Raw genomic sequence first — 15043 nt, forward strand, 5'->3', positions numbered from 1 at the left:
AACTAAGTAGTTTTTATCACGTGACTTCCATACTTAAGTTACTGCACTTCCAGTGTTTTTTTTTTAACCCAAACCCTGATCTTTTCCTAAAGCTAACTAAGTAGTTTTATTTTTTAAAAGACTGGAGTGGAAATTGACACGTGCGCCACGTGTTGCTGGACATTTGTAGGAAAAAGCACGAAAACTACGTTGCTGAAAGTCGTGCTGAGCACCACAAAAAAAGATGTACACGAATCTTATAGATTAAATTTCGTAACTATTTCACCAACTGCCGTGAGACTGTTTTGGTAAATCCTGGACGTACTGATGACATGTAAACGGGAATCTCTCTGAGGGCAAATTAAGCACAAGCTCCAGCCTTTTATAGATGAACATGTGAGTCAGGTTTTGTAGTCTGAGCCCACGCTGCAGCATATTTGTTCCACCGAAAGTTAAAAGGCTTCACATTTAGCAACCAGGCGAGGAGGATAATGATGGCTGATAATAACGGGAGGATTCTGTGGAGGTTTTCCCTGCAGGATTCACTCAGAAAGGAGTGACTCACGCCGGAAGTCAAAGCAGCAGTGTCGACTTTAAAGTGATTATGACGGAGAGCAGCATCACTTGTTTCATATCTGAACAAAACAACAGCCTTGAGGTCGGTGTTCACTTTCCCTGAGGGAGGGCGGGAGGTAAATTAAAATACCTTTGAGTCAAGGCGCACAATTACAGCCACAACAAGGCCTGACTCTGGGGATCACTCACACGGAGGTGACAATAGATGGTTAGAGAGGGTAACATGGGGGTAATCCTTTTGGCCGGGGTGTGGGTAATTATCAGGGAGAATTCGGGGTATTCACCGCAAACAGAGGAATGTGGAGTTAATTGGGGGGTTGGCGGAGGGAAAGAGGGGCAGGTGAAATGAGGAGGAGGAGGAGGAGGATGTCCTTGTTGACAAAGAGGCGAGGACTGATTTCCCGAGGAGGCCTCACCTTTTACAGCGGAGCTGAGAGGAGGCGTACGACCGCCACTTGCCCCCGGGCCTGATCCCTCAAAGGAGAGGTTCATTGGGGATATCAGAGAGGCAGTTTGGAGCTGCCCCGGGGGGGGGGGGCAAACCTCACCGTCATGTTACCAGTATCATCATAGATGCTTATCATGCTCATTGCCTTTAATCATTGTCAGCAAACGTCATTATTAGGAGCCAGTTATTTTAAACTTGGTCTTAGTTTTAAAGCAAGAGTGAAGAGTCTGGTATTATATGAAACTAGACAACCTAATTGGTACCAACCATGTCATACTAGCTCATCATGAAGGAGGTTAAATAACGCTCCAAACTAAATTTTGGCGTGGAAAAAACTGTCATGGCCATTTTCAAAGGGGTCCCTTGACCTCTGACCTCCAGATATGTGAATGTAAATGGGTTCTATGGGTACCCACGAGTCTCCCCTTTACAGACATGCCCACTTTATGATAATCACATGCAGTTTGGGGCAAGTCATAGTCAAGTCAGCACACTGACACACTGACAGCTGTTGTTGCCTGTTGGGCTGCAGTTTGCCATGTTATGATTAGAGCATATATTTTATGCTAAATGCAGTACCTGTGAGGGTTTCTGGACAATATCTGTCATTGGTTTGTGTTGTTAATTGATTTCCAATAATAAATATATACACAAATTAGCATAAAGCAGCATATTTGTCCCCTCCCATGTTGATAAGAGTATTAAATACTTGACAAATCTCCCTTTAACTTGACTTTTCTCTGTTTTCCTGCAGGACTTCACTGCAGATGCACGACGACAACGAGGGTAATTCACACATCTTTTCACTTATTTGTTTATATCTACCAGCAACACATTTGCATTTCCAACGACCGATGGAAATTGTATTGGCCTGCCGGCACAAGCAGCTCCTGATCCTCACAAAGGAAGAGAGATTGTTTGTTTTTTTTTCTCATTGAAATGAAACCTCCCAACATGTCGGACCATTTGCATGCCTCTGAATGTCAACAGCAGTATGGTGGGTTTGAGGGGGTTGTGTGTGCTATGGCGTTGCCTCTGAATGACAATAGTTACCCCCACCATACACCATACACACCATACACCACCTCCTCCTCCTCCTCCTCCTCCTCCTCCCACTGAAGGAATGCCAGTTCAATGTTTTTATACTGAAGTTACATTGAAGTCACAACCAGCGTTTTAACAAACATGATGGAAAATCTTGATTGTCCGTCGCTCATTCATGCTTCTCTGTTTACATTCCACAGCTGATCTGTGGCGTAGCATCAGATCATTGCTCTCCACAAAACTGTTTATCAGGTATGTTTGTGTGCAGGTGGAAGAGACTAATAATAACGAGAATAGTTGTGTTTTCGTGTGGCGTGCATGTGACCACAGATATGTATTTATGGTATAAGACTTAAAACTGAGCAGGATTATCCTGTTTACACCGATTGAGATGTTGTTTTTTTTCCGTCTCACGTGTTTAAACCTGTGAGTGAAAAGATGGTAAATCTGCACTTAATCTGTGCATATGTGGTTTGTATTTAACCGTGTTGAGTGGAGGATTAAGAGGGCGGTTTGATATGAGAGAGGAAGGAGGTTATTTTTTATTGTTTTGATGGAGAAAACCTGAATTATTCAGAAATCTGAGGAAGAAAAAGTTGTTCTGGAGTTGCATTTGTGCAGCTTAATTAAGTAATTTTAAGGGAGGAAAATCAAATTGTGAATAATCGTAGTGGTGTGTTGCAAAGCAAATTATATTTAGAGATGTTTCTACAATGTTGTATATTTGTTTTTGTCCAAAATTGTCAAGGTATTTTATCTAATTGCGATAATTTTGACTGATATTGCAATTGTGATATGTAATTGCATGAACAAAATGGAAAAACTGATTTAATAAATAATATTTAGTACCAAAGTACCCACTATAATTTTATTTTATTTAAAAAAAAAATTCTTTATCAGATTATCAAGAAACATATACGATACATATCTCTATATACATGTCTACTATGTATACAAACATACACAAGACAAAGAAAACAATAAAATAAGAACACGTTAAAAAATATAAAACAGAAATAAAATAGATAAACAAATAACTGAATAGTAAACAAATAAATAAATAATAAAATAAATAAATAAAATAAAAAGGAATGACCCACTCTAATTAATGAATATGGCACAAATACTAATAAATTTAAGGAAAGGCAGAAGTAATTAACGCCGACAGCTGTCTTCTCCATAACAGTTATTAATGTTGTTACATCCTCTGCACAGTTTAGTCTGTATACAGTAAATAATGGTGTCACTAGTAGGTGAAACAGTAATGAGCCCTGCAGTACGCCCGTTACATACCATAATAAGTGGTGCAGGAATTCAGTATTCAGCCAGAGATTAGAAAGTTATTAATTAGTTAGTTGTTAATTTAATTAATTTGATGTTATTATTGTGTTTATACAAAAAAAAGCCACTTCAAAAATAAGTAAAAAATAATGAATACAAGGTTTTTGCTTGTAATAAGTAAGATTTCTTGAAATGAGATGTGATATTTAGGCCTTTCAAGATAAAAGAGATCTTGAAATTAGCAGGTAAAACTCATTTGAGCTTTATTTCACAAGTATTAGGACGTGTTGTTTGTCATAATGAGCCTGTAATGCTCAAAAGAAGTATTTTTTTTACTTAACAAGATGATGCATTGTCTAAAAACAAGTCCCTATAGCTCTCTAAAATATTACTTGTTAGGTGATTGTGTCTTATATATTAAGTGTTATGAGATATTTTGAGTAGTAATTACACAAATATACTTGGTAAGATTTTGTGTTTTTGCAGTATAATTGTTTAATGTTTAAAGGAGACGTGGATGGACGGACCATCTCAGCTTCAGCCTCATTTTTACTGAATCATTATTGTACAGGTATCCATGGCAACGAGCACACGCACATTAATTTCTAATTGTCATGTCTAGGTAAAACAAACAGGGTTTAATGAGATGAAATCAGCGGCACACAGCCGGATGGGGACACTCTGCTCTGGACTGATTGTGCTGGGACACGTTCAGGTACAGTGGTTAAGATTTATGGTTTTGGGCCTCTGTGGGTGACTCAGACGGTCCCCCTGGGCCCCGTTTAGTCCGTCTAGTCTGCTTTACTGCCCAGACTGAGCGGAGCTGGAGCTCATGATGCTGGAGGCACAGAGAGAGAGAGGTTCAGAGTGGAGCCTCTGTGATGGTTTAATATAGACGGACTGCTTCCTCGGGGGGCTGATCCTGGACCAGGGCTGGACCGCTGATCTCTGGATCTCTCTGGTTACTATATATATACTATATATTTACTATATATACATACTTTCAGTCATACAAACAGTGTGAGTAAGTGTGTATTTGAATGTCAGACTAGCTTTGTCGAGAAGGAGGTTAAATAACGCTCCAAACTTGCGTTAAATTTTAGTGAGGAAAAACTGGCATGTCCATTTTCAAAGGGGTCCCTTGACCTCTGACCTCCAGATATGTGAATGTAAATGGTTTTTATGGGTACCCACGAGTCTCCCCTTTACAGACATGCCCACTTTATGATAATCACATGCAGTTTGGGGCAAGTCATAGTCAAGTCAGCACACTGACACACTGACAGCTGTTGTTGCCTGTTGGGCTGCAGTTTACCATGTTATGATTTGAGCATATTGTTTTATGCTAAATGCAGTACCTGTGAGGGTTTCTGGACATTATGTGTCATTGTTTTGTGTTGTTAATTGATTTCCAATAATAAATATATACATACATTTGCATAAAGCAAGCACATTTGTCCACTCCCATGTTGATAAGAGTATTAAATAACTTGACAAACCTCCCTTTAAGGTACATTTTGAACAGATAAAAAAATGTGCGATTAATTTGCGATTTAATATTTTAATCGATTGACCGCCCTATAAAATATGTTCCATAAATAAGTTTCATATCAGCCTCTTTGCAGAAACACACAATGCCACGTGGTTAACGTTGTGAAATGATTGGTTAGGTTTAAGCAACAGAACTACTCGGTTAAAGGTGCTAAATTAAAAATCAAGAGCATTAATATAGCAACTATACATGTATTTTCTATAAAGATATAGTGAATTAATGTCTACCTGAGCAGAGAATGAAGTATTTGCCTTTTAGTGCATGTTAGTGCATGTGAGTCTCTCTGTTGTGCCCTCATACGGCGGTAACAGCTGATAACACCGCCCCGACCGATGGCGTCGTTACGGAAGCGTAGCGCTCGCCCTCCAGTTAGGTTAACCCTGTACAGTCTTTGTTATTTTACCACGTAACTTTCAATAACAGTTGCTCGATATGCTACGTCTCTCGCTCTGACCGAATGCAAAAAGCATTTTTTTTGGTCTTTGTGTGCAACAACAGGGAAAATGAAATGTGAGACTCAGATCTGATCCTGACAGCTCTGATGTGTCTCCTCTTCACTGTCCTCAGCGGGTCACAGCGACCCGTTCAGCTCACAGTTCAGTAACATGAGCCCAGTGATGTATAGTAAACACAGAGCAGAGAGTAGAACAGTGTGAGCAAAACAATAAGCTGCCAGACATTTATACTGCTCTGTTTTCACTCAGACATCCATCATTATCATTATCTCATGTTGATAATTAGCTTAGTTTTTCTCACAGTTTACCAACGTATCTGTCAGCTCTCCCGTCAGTCCGCCGTCTTCAAAACTAAATAAAGTTTTGTGTGCAGACTGACAGACGAGCTCAGTTCTGTCACTACCTCTCACGGGATGAGTTAACCTGAATGCAGCTGGATTAGACACCTGCGAGCACAAATCTGATGGCATCAATGGGCACGCCTAAAGCAAGAGAAAACACCAAGGTGTTAATGTTTTAGTCCGTGACCTTAAAAGACTTTCCCTCAACATCCCGTAGACGGACAGACGAGAGAAGCACGTCTAAATACAACAACACAGAGGTGGTTTAAGGTGCTGCGATTGCATGTTAAATAAGGTGAAAAGTGGCACATGACGGAGGTAGCTGAATAGACCAACAAAAGAATGATAATATCTGCTGCTCCTTTAGTATTTCCATGTTTTGAAAGTGTTTTTTTATGAGATAAAAGTGCTTCTTCAGAGAGATTAGAGCTCATTAATCCCTTGTTGAATTACTTTTCGTCTCCTTCCCGTCAGGTGAGCGGTGCCCTGACTCAGAGGAGCCTGAAAGCAGTCGCTCGGGAGAAGCAGGGAGGTAATTACACACACATGTACACCCACTGATGAGAGCGAGTGTCTTGAGTGTCACTGATGACAGTCTACTAGTCGTTGACCCGCAATTGACCTGCACCTTTTCATGACTGAATTAGTTTTATTTTAGGCATCTGTGTTCACGTCACTGTTTGTTCACGGTGACATTTACAGAATAGTTTATCTGGAGTTATTCTACTTTCCTTCCCATTAAACCTACTACAACTCTCCTCCGAACCCTTCAGAACCTGCTCATGCAGACGGACTTAAAGCAGCCTGGTTGCATGAAAAGGGGAAGTACATTTATTAAAGGCATTTATCGTGCAATAAGGACGCGTCTCATTTGTACGCCATGTAGTCTGTACTGACTGCAATGTAAACGCATCCGTGACGTGTTTTCTGTACTGTAATGTTTTGTTGTTTCTGTACGTATTTTACTAAATTTACATATACTTATTTTAAGCCCTTATCTGTTCAAAATGTACCTTATTGGAAATCAATTATCAACACAAAACAATGACAGATATTGTGCAGAAACGCTCACAGGTACTGCATTTAGCATAAAACAATATGCTCAAATCATCACCAGATATGTGATTTCATTCACATATCTGGAGGTCAGAGGTCAAGGGACCCCTTTGAAAATGGCCATGACAGTTTTTCCTCGCAAAAATTTAGCAAAAGTTTGGAGTGTTATTTAACCTCCTTCACAACAAGCTAGTATGACATGGTTGGTTGCAATGGATTCGTTAGGTTTTGTAGTTTCAAATGAGCCCGCTACAACCTATAAATCGCAAGTTGCGTTAATGCGTTAAAGAAATTGGTGGCGTTAAACCGGAAAAGAAAAACAGCACAAGCCCAACTATGATGTTTTTCCGAAACCTAAGTGAGTGGTTTTGTTGCCTAAACTGTGGACGTTACCGTAGTTTTGTTGCGCGGTGTACAAATGACCGGCCCGTTCTCATTCCCAGGACGTCAAATACCAGCGCTTTGTCACAGCCGTCAGCATTCAATACCGCCGCACAAAGCATCGGTATGAGACACACCAGGCTTTCCATTAACTACAATGTAAACCCATCCGTAGCATCAGTAAACGCTCAGAGAAAGTGCTGTGGTGACGTAGTTTAAAGAGCGAAAGAGAAACACATGGCGGGTGGGAGTGGAGGTGGATGGGTCCAACAAACACAAGGCTTTCATCCAGGAGACCGCTGTTCATGTCGCGTGTGTTGAGTTTCACTTTCATGTTACAATCAGCTGATCGTTAATGACTCGTGTTCACAACGTCAAGTCCCATTTTCACTGTAAAAATGTAGTCATTTTAAACCCAACCATGTTGTGTTTTCCTAAACTTAACTATAGTGGTTTTGGTTCCTGAACCTAAGGTGCACAACATTAACCACATGTTTACTGTGAGCGAATAATGACGGAGAGGGGTCTGACGAAGCGTCAGTATGTGACGAGTTGAGAACGTGTTGAAATTGTAATGTCCTGTCATTTAAACGCCTTCCCAAGAGATCGGGTTGCTTAAAGAGATCCTCCAACACGTTTATTATGACAATATACACTCATGACTGAATGTCCGTCATTCATTCTTATGCACGTACAAACCCCCACACAGACACCCATGCTTCGGCGTATTATGCAGCAGCCTCAAAGATATTGTTGCACATAGAATTCCCACACGTTTATGTGTGTGTGTCTGATTCAGAGGCAGACTGAGACGAATCTCCTGGACTCTCAAAGTCACTTCTCTCTGCAGCGTCTGTCCTTTGTGACGCCGCTTCAAAGGAAGAGAGAGACCATGTGAGAGAACGGATGCTGGGCGTTTAAATCAGGTCGTGCGTTAGCGGAAGTGCAAAGTGCAAAGGTAGTCGGAGGCAGAAAATAAAAAACTCAGTAAATTGCAAAGCTGAAAGACGTAACTGAAGATGTTGTTTTATTAAATTTGTTGAAATGTTCTTAAGAAAAGTCTACGTCAGATTCATGACGTGTTCATAAACGGTGTTCTTATAATCATGAATTACAGTCCTCGTAAACTTAAAGCTTGGTCAGTTAGCAGGCAAACGCTGCGCCAATCCCCATAAAAGCATGTGAGTCTGCAGGGCCGTGTGAACACACAGAGATATTAGACTCGTTTGTGATGAACTTCGCCTGGAAAGTATCAGGCGAGCTCAGGCGGCAGCAGAGACAAAAGCTGCGGTCATGTCGGACAGTCACAGAAAGAGTGACCTCCTGTTAGATCCGATCTTTAGGCTACTAGTAGTTTGCAGACTACTTTTGGATTTATTTATATTTGTTTGTAAATATATGTGGAATATATAATATAAATTATCTCCATTAATATTACAATCTAGTGTTAATTATTACAATTACACAGAAATGTTTGACTTTCTACTACACGTGGTGTTTGTTGTCAAAACTAAGAGCCAATCAGCTCTTTGATCAGGCGACAGCCAGGCGTTTCCCATAATGTCCTGTGTCTCGCAGCTGGTGGAGAGCAGCTGCGGCGCCTGGCTCTAAAAACTGCGGCCGCCTCGATCTCGTGAGGTTATCGTTGCCCACGTGTGCATGACGTCAGAGCAAGTCAGCATCAAGTCGGACATAAATCTAACCGGTATGCATTGCTCGGTGATCGCCGGTGATCGATTCTGGGCAAACATAGCTCATCTCGAACAAGTCTATTGAAATGCTCAAATAAAGTCTAACGAGGGTGGAGCACCGGACTCCAAATGTAAAAAAAAAACTTTAATAGTTCTGAAGAGGAGGTACTTATATCATATTTAATTGTCATATTTAATAGCGTCAGTAGTGGTTATAAAATAACACAAAACAAGTTGCATGAGATGCTATTACTCGTTAAGTGTTGAAGTGATAGAGTTGTGTTTAATTATTTTAAAAGACCATAATTGTTTGTAAATACTGTAATGAAAATAATTATTAAAAGTATTATAAATCAGTGGTTCCCAACCTATTTTCCTTGAAGCCCCCCCCCTGACATCATCACCCTAAAAAAATTATCCTTGAACCAAAAACCTTAATTTGAATAAAATGATTCAGTGTATTAAATGAGTTAGTCCTTTTTTATTAAATCAACTTTCTTTAATTAATATAACTCGTCAGTACAAAATATGATCTTTTTTTGTAACGACTTAATTAACTTTCTATAATAGCATTAAAGTAGATATTTTTGTTATTGTGCTTAGAGTGCTGTTAGACCACCCTGTTAATACAGATGTGTGCCTCCCTTTGTGTGCATCAAGCGGGAGAGCAAATAACTTTAAAATAATTAACTTATTGCTGTGTGTCACAATCTTATCAGAGTTTCTGTTGGCCCAAAGCTAACGTGGGTAGCAGTAATGGACACAATATGCTTGTTTTAATGCCACAAATGGTCTCCATCTGTAGATATGCTCTTTTTAAGGATACATTACAATTTTATCATTTATAGCAAATTATGTTGCAGATCCCCTGACAGGGTGTCACGGACCCCTGGGTGACCCCTGTGTTAAAGCATCACCAGTGTGATCATCTTCTCTGCCTTCAGGTTGGACCGTGAGGCTTCATGGATGCTGATTCTCGGATGCTGGTTAAGCGCTCACTGTTTCCCTCCCGGCCCGGCTCTCAGGATCACATTATGTTCGTAATGCTGCTGCTGCTGCAGGGAGGTGTTGCGGTGTAGGTGGCTCATTAGGTCGCCACAGAGTGAAAAGAAGAAGAAAAAACAGCCTGCTCTGGGGCAATAATGGCAGATATGTGTCAGTGTTCTTGAAGGGAACGCACTGTACTGATGTGAAAATTGGCAGCAGGTACAATGAGAAAGATGTGCGTCAGACACCTCAGAGGAGGGAGGACCGCAGCATCATGTGCCACTCGACTGAATAGAGAGACGGCTCTTCATAATGCTTCACACATCGCACATAGGTGACTGAAAAAACACCTTAAGGCCTCTAACTGCAGAAAGGAAGAAGCTGAACCTTCTGCAGTATGAGATGTTAGTAATATACATTGGTGGAGGATGCACTCACATATTTTACTTAAGTAAAGCCCTGCAATCAAAATGTTACTGAAGTAAAATTTCAAAAGTGTTAGCATCAAAATATACTTAAATTACCAAAATTAAAATTATTCATTATGCAGAATGATCATATATTTTATATTACTGATTATAATTATTGATGCATTAATGTGTTCATCACTTTAATGTTGCAGCTGATTTCAACTAATTTATACACTATACACTAGTAGCTTGATGTATAATAAATAATACATCACACGTACATATATGTATATGTATAATCATAAAGACGGTGCCTGCATGATGATATTTGCAATGCTTCTTCTCTCTCTGTTGCAGATTACGCTGGTTTGACTCACAAAAGAGATTCAAGGTGAGCAGTGACTATTTTAATGTGTTCACTTCTAAATGCAGCTGCGTCAGAGAGGAGGAGGAAAGAAGATTTCTGTGCACTAATATTACATTCAAAAAGTACATTTAGCAAATGTGTTTGGTCCCTGCAGAACTCAGAGAAGGAATGTGTTCACTATGCATGTACAGTATGTGTTTGAAGGTAGATTCCTAGATTTTGTTAAAGCGCCTCCAAATCCACAAATTTCCTCCCGGCTCACTGAAGTGAACATCAGCAGTGGAGGAGGAACTTTTGGGGATTTGAAGCCACAGTAATGTATTGCTTAGCAATGCATTACAGTTCAGTAATATACTGTAAGAGATTACAATTTCAGATTCAACGTTTATATCTCTGAGTCAGAGGCAGACTGAGACAAATCTCCCTGCAGATTCTCAAGGTCGCCTCTCTCTACAGCGTCTGTCCTCTTTGTAACACTTTACTTGCTGTCGTACCGGAAGTGAGAGGGTTGATATCAGTTTGGTCCTTCTGCGTTCAGTTGACAGACTCCAGTGCGTGTTAATCTGGGAATACATTGTGCGATTTTAGGAATGTTGTTGTTTAATTCCAACTCATATATCAATCCTGAACTTTATCCAACGATATCTCTGTCATTTCTACTGCTAAAGATAAATGCACCATTGGAAAGCTGAAGGTCTTGTCGTTCTATAGGTGTATTCATGTCATGGGGGGGTGGTTGTCATTCTATCATGAAGGCAAGAGGGTGAAGTTTGACCCTGAAGTGACCATGCTACCTTAATTTGGTTTTCGCGTTTTTCTCAGGTTAAAAGTTTTTAATAAAACGGCTCGTTGGCTTGTGCAAACAGTTCTGTCTGTTGACAATTATCTATTGTTGAAAGCTTCGAGGCAGGTAGAAGTTTGTTTGCTAGCGGAGGTCTGTAACGTTACACCAGTACGGTTCACAATAGTGCTAACACAGCAACTTCTGCTTCATGAGGAGGAGGAAACATCAAACGGGCACGCATGCTGGCACCACAGCTCGACCAACCTGGACCTCAAATTTTCCATCCACATGACATTTAGTGTCACCATGGCCCTTTTAAACGCTCCAATCTGTTTGCCTCTTTGCGCAGGCGCAGTGAGAAAAAAGTCACTGAATCGACTCGTATCTCTGCTTCAACTGTGCGAGACAGCCGACCAAAATTTCTGACATGCCAGATATTCATCCAAACGTCTGATGGCCGGTCATGAGCAGTTGATCGGTCCTCCCCGGTCAGGCGGCTCAAAAGTAGACTACTTCTTGATTTATTCACTAAGTCTGTTTCCATTGCATTTTGTCACATTTAGTTTTTATCAATACACAAACTTTTCCACTTCAGCCAAGCGTAAAAAAGACATTTTCATGATACTTCAACTCTCTGATGCTACCACCAAGATTTTGGTAAAAACAGGTGGATGGAAATGTCTCATTTTCTATTTCTATTATGTATTAAATACTGAGTTAATGGAAACAGATCATCGTGGATTTACACAGTTTAACTAGAATCGACGACTGGATTATAATAGTTATATGCCAAATCAATGTGACCTGATGTTATATTTTGCTATGGGAAAACATAGAGGACATGCGGACCAACCGTCATGCATGTGCATGGATACTGGCGTGTGAAGTATAACATCTGAACCTTTTTAATATACCTATCCAGTAATGGTGGAAACTATAGCTGTATCATGTTAATGTGTGTCATTTGACGCGAGAATGATTTTTGAGTTGTTTAAAGGCACATTTGATGGAGTTGAGCCGAGTAACGAAAATCAAGTTACGGGTACAGTAGTTGCGATAGACCGTTTCATCAACAGACGCTTGCAACAGGAAATAAACTGAGACACATCTGGAATGTTTACAGCTGTGAAATCATCTGTTGAGTAACACTGCTGCTGGATGCTGTAATGATGCATTTCTTTATCCAGATAAACTCTTTGCATTTCTTTGAGACATACAGTAGCTGAACAACAAAACCTCTGAAGGTCCTTCACCGTCAACATCTCAAGCTTTATCCTGCCGTGTGTAAAGGCAGATATGTAAGAAGAGAATCTGTATACGTTACAACTTAGCAGACCTCCAGCTTCTCCAGCACCTGGCAGAATGAATTAATGCGGTTCACAGGACTGGAAAGTGGGTCAAGCTCCGGTGCTTTCTGCAGCCATCCCGGCCTCCACTGTAGACATCCAGTTACACAAACACATCTATTGTTGTTGGCCGTGATCAGGACAAGATGCTAGCGAGCAGCGAGCCCAGGAATCTGGAGCCGCTATAGAGACGAGGGAAATATGCAGAGGACAGGACATGGTATATTCGCGTGTGTGTGTGGTAGAGGGGCGTCCTCTGAATGGCATTTCTGGTATATTTTAGCACTACACGTGGTTCTCTCATGTTTCATTAGAGTCTCTCAGTTCTAAATTAAGAGCCACCTTTTATTATCCATATAACAAATATAATATCATGTGAGATGATGATAGAAACTAGGCCAGAGCTTTATGTAACCTAACTGACACGATTATCCTCTGACCTCCCGTCATCAACCTGACTGTTTGGATAAGTGCACCGTTACATAAACATCATGTGTGACCCCCTTTACATTTCCTACTGTACATCATCAGTTTGACTGCATTATGAGTAACCTACACAATAACCAGCACTCACTCACATGCATGTATTTATGCATACAGGATAGAGTTTCCAGGGCTGCCTCATGTATTAGACGCTCTCAGTGCTGCTGCTCTCTGCTTTGTGTGTAATGAGAACAATGCTGCTATTGTGCCGTCGTCACCGTCTCACTGACTCAAAGTGGTTGTGGAGCAGAACACAGGTGCATTTTGGGATATGAACATTTCTGGATGAGTGTGTGATATTTTTAGGCTTTTGTTATTTTGTAATGTGTTATTTGAGTGTCTGTTCTGACATGAACATGAATTAATCAGAACCACAATCAACTTTACTTGCCCGCTATATTTGGACACAAGCAATTGGACAATTTCCAGTCAATATATAACTCAATGTTCTTACATACAAATGTCCCAAAACGTTCCAAATGTATCCCAGTTTATTTCCTTTTGCAGTGTTTGTGAATGACATCACTTCCTGAGAGCCTCCTTGCCGGTTGCAGACGCGAAACCATGGTAACCCGTGCCAATCTCATGTAACGATGATTTGTGAGATTCAGAAAATCTCACCTAATTTAAAGGATCAGTGTTTAACTATGTGGGGGATCTATTGGCAGAAATGTAATATAATATTAATAAGTATGTTTTCTTTAGTGTATACTCACCTGATAATAAGAATCGTGTGTTTTCATTACCTTACAATGAGTTACACAATCCTCATACAGCTTCAGAAGTTTAACAGAGAAGAATGGGGAAAGGTGATGGGTTGATAGAAACCATATACACGCTGACTCAAGCTGCCAAAGGTGCATCTACCAAATACTGACTTGATAATTATTTTCTATTTCCATCCAGTGATTCACAAACGTTTTCACATTAAGGATCCCTAAACTATAACACAAATTAGACCACGGACCCCCATCTGATAAGAGTTTTGCTTTTCAATGTTTTATTACAGAAAGTGTGTGAAACCCATGACCAAAATAATCATATATTCTGTCCATTGTGTTACTTATGGAGGGAATTATAGTGAAAATAACTTGCTGGGGACCCCTTCGAAAACCACATGTTCTATTCTATATTTGTAATTAATATAGATCACTTTCTAGGGATCTGTTTTCCCTTTCACATTCTTTTCCTGTTGATCAGTCTAAAAAAGCCACATTAAATGACTCAATGTTGTAAGACAACGAAACATGAAACCTCGAACACACTAAACATTAATCGACTCATCTAAGAAATAACAGAATAATCAAGTGTTTATTTGTGTCATTTAGAACATTGGATGCGTCCCACAGCGTACCTTTCCTCGTATTAATTGTCCGTGTTCCCTGTTCAGCCGCTGATGACACATTAGATAGATGCCCAGCATGCCAATGAGCCTGTTGCCCATCCACAGAGTACCCAACATGCCGTGCTCCTCTGTTTATAGAAGGAACAGCGCTACCGTACATGTAAATGAGAGTCTGTTTGGAACAGTGTGTGCAGCGCCGATAAGCGTGCCAAAGCTTGTGTGCGCAACTAATATTTCACTCGTCTCCTTCCTGTTCTCTCTGTCCTCGCCAGACCCTCGTATTGTTTTTATCCTCATGTCCCCTTTGAAGAAACACAGGCCATGTTTATTTTATAAGGTCGTACTGTTCGGGGAGCCCCAATGAGTGCAACGTAACACGACCAGAACAATGACTCTAACGGGAGGTTTCGTCCGACTGGACGAGTTAATCAGGATCGGAGGTTAAGATACCAATAAAGTTTAATAATGCAGAGCTTCTATGTGCTGCTGGAGGAATGTGGTAATGACTCTGACATGA

Source organism: Sebastes umbrosus, chromosome 5, assembly GCF_015220745.1.
Source record: "Sebastes umbrosus isolate fSebUmb1 chromosome 5, fSebUmb1.pri, whole genome shotgun sequence".
NCBI classification, from domain to species: domain Eukaryota; kingdom Metazoa; phylum Chordata; class Actinopteri; order Perciformes; family Sebastidae; genus Sebastes; species Sebastes umbrosus.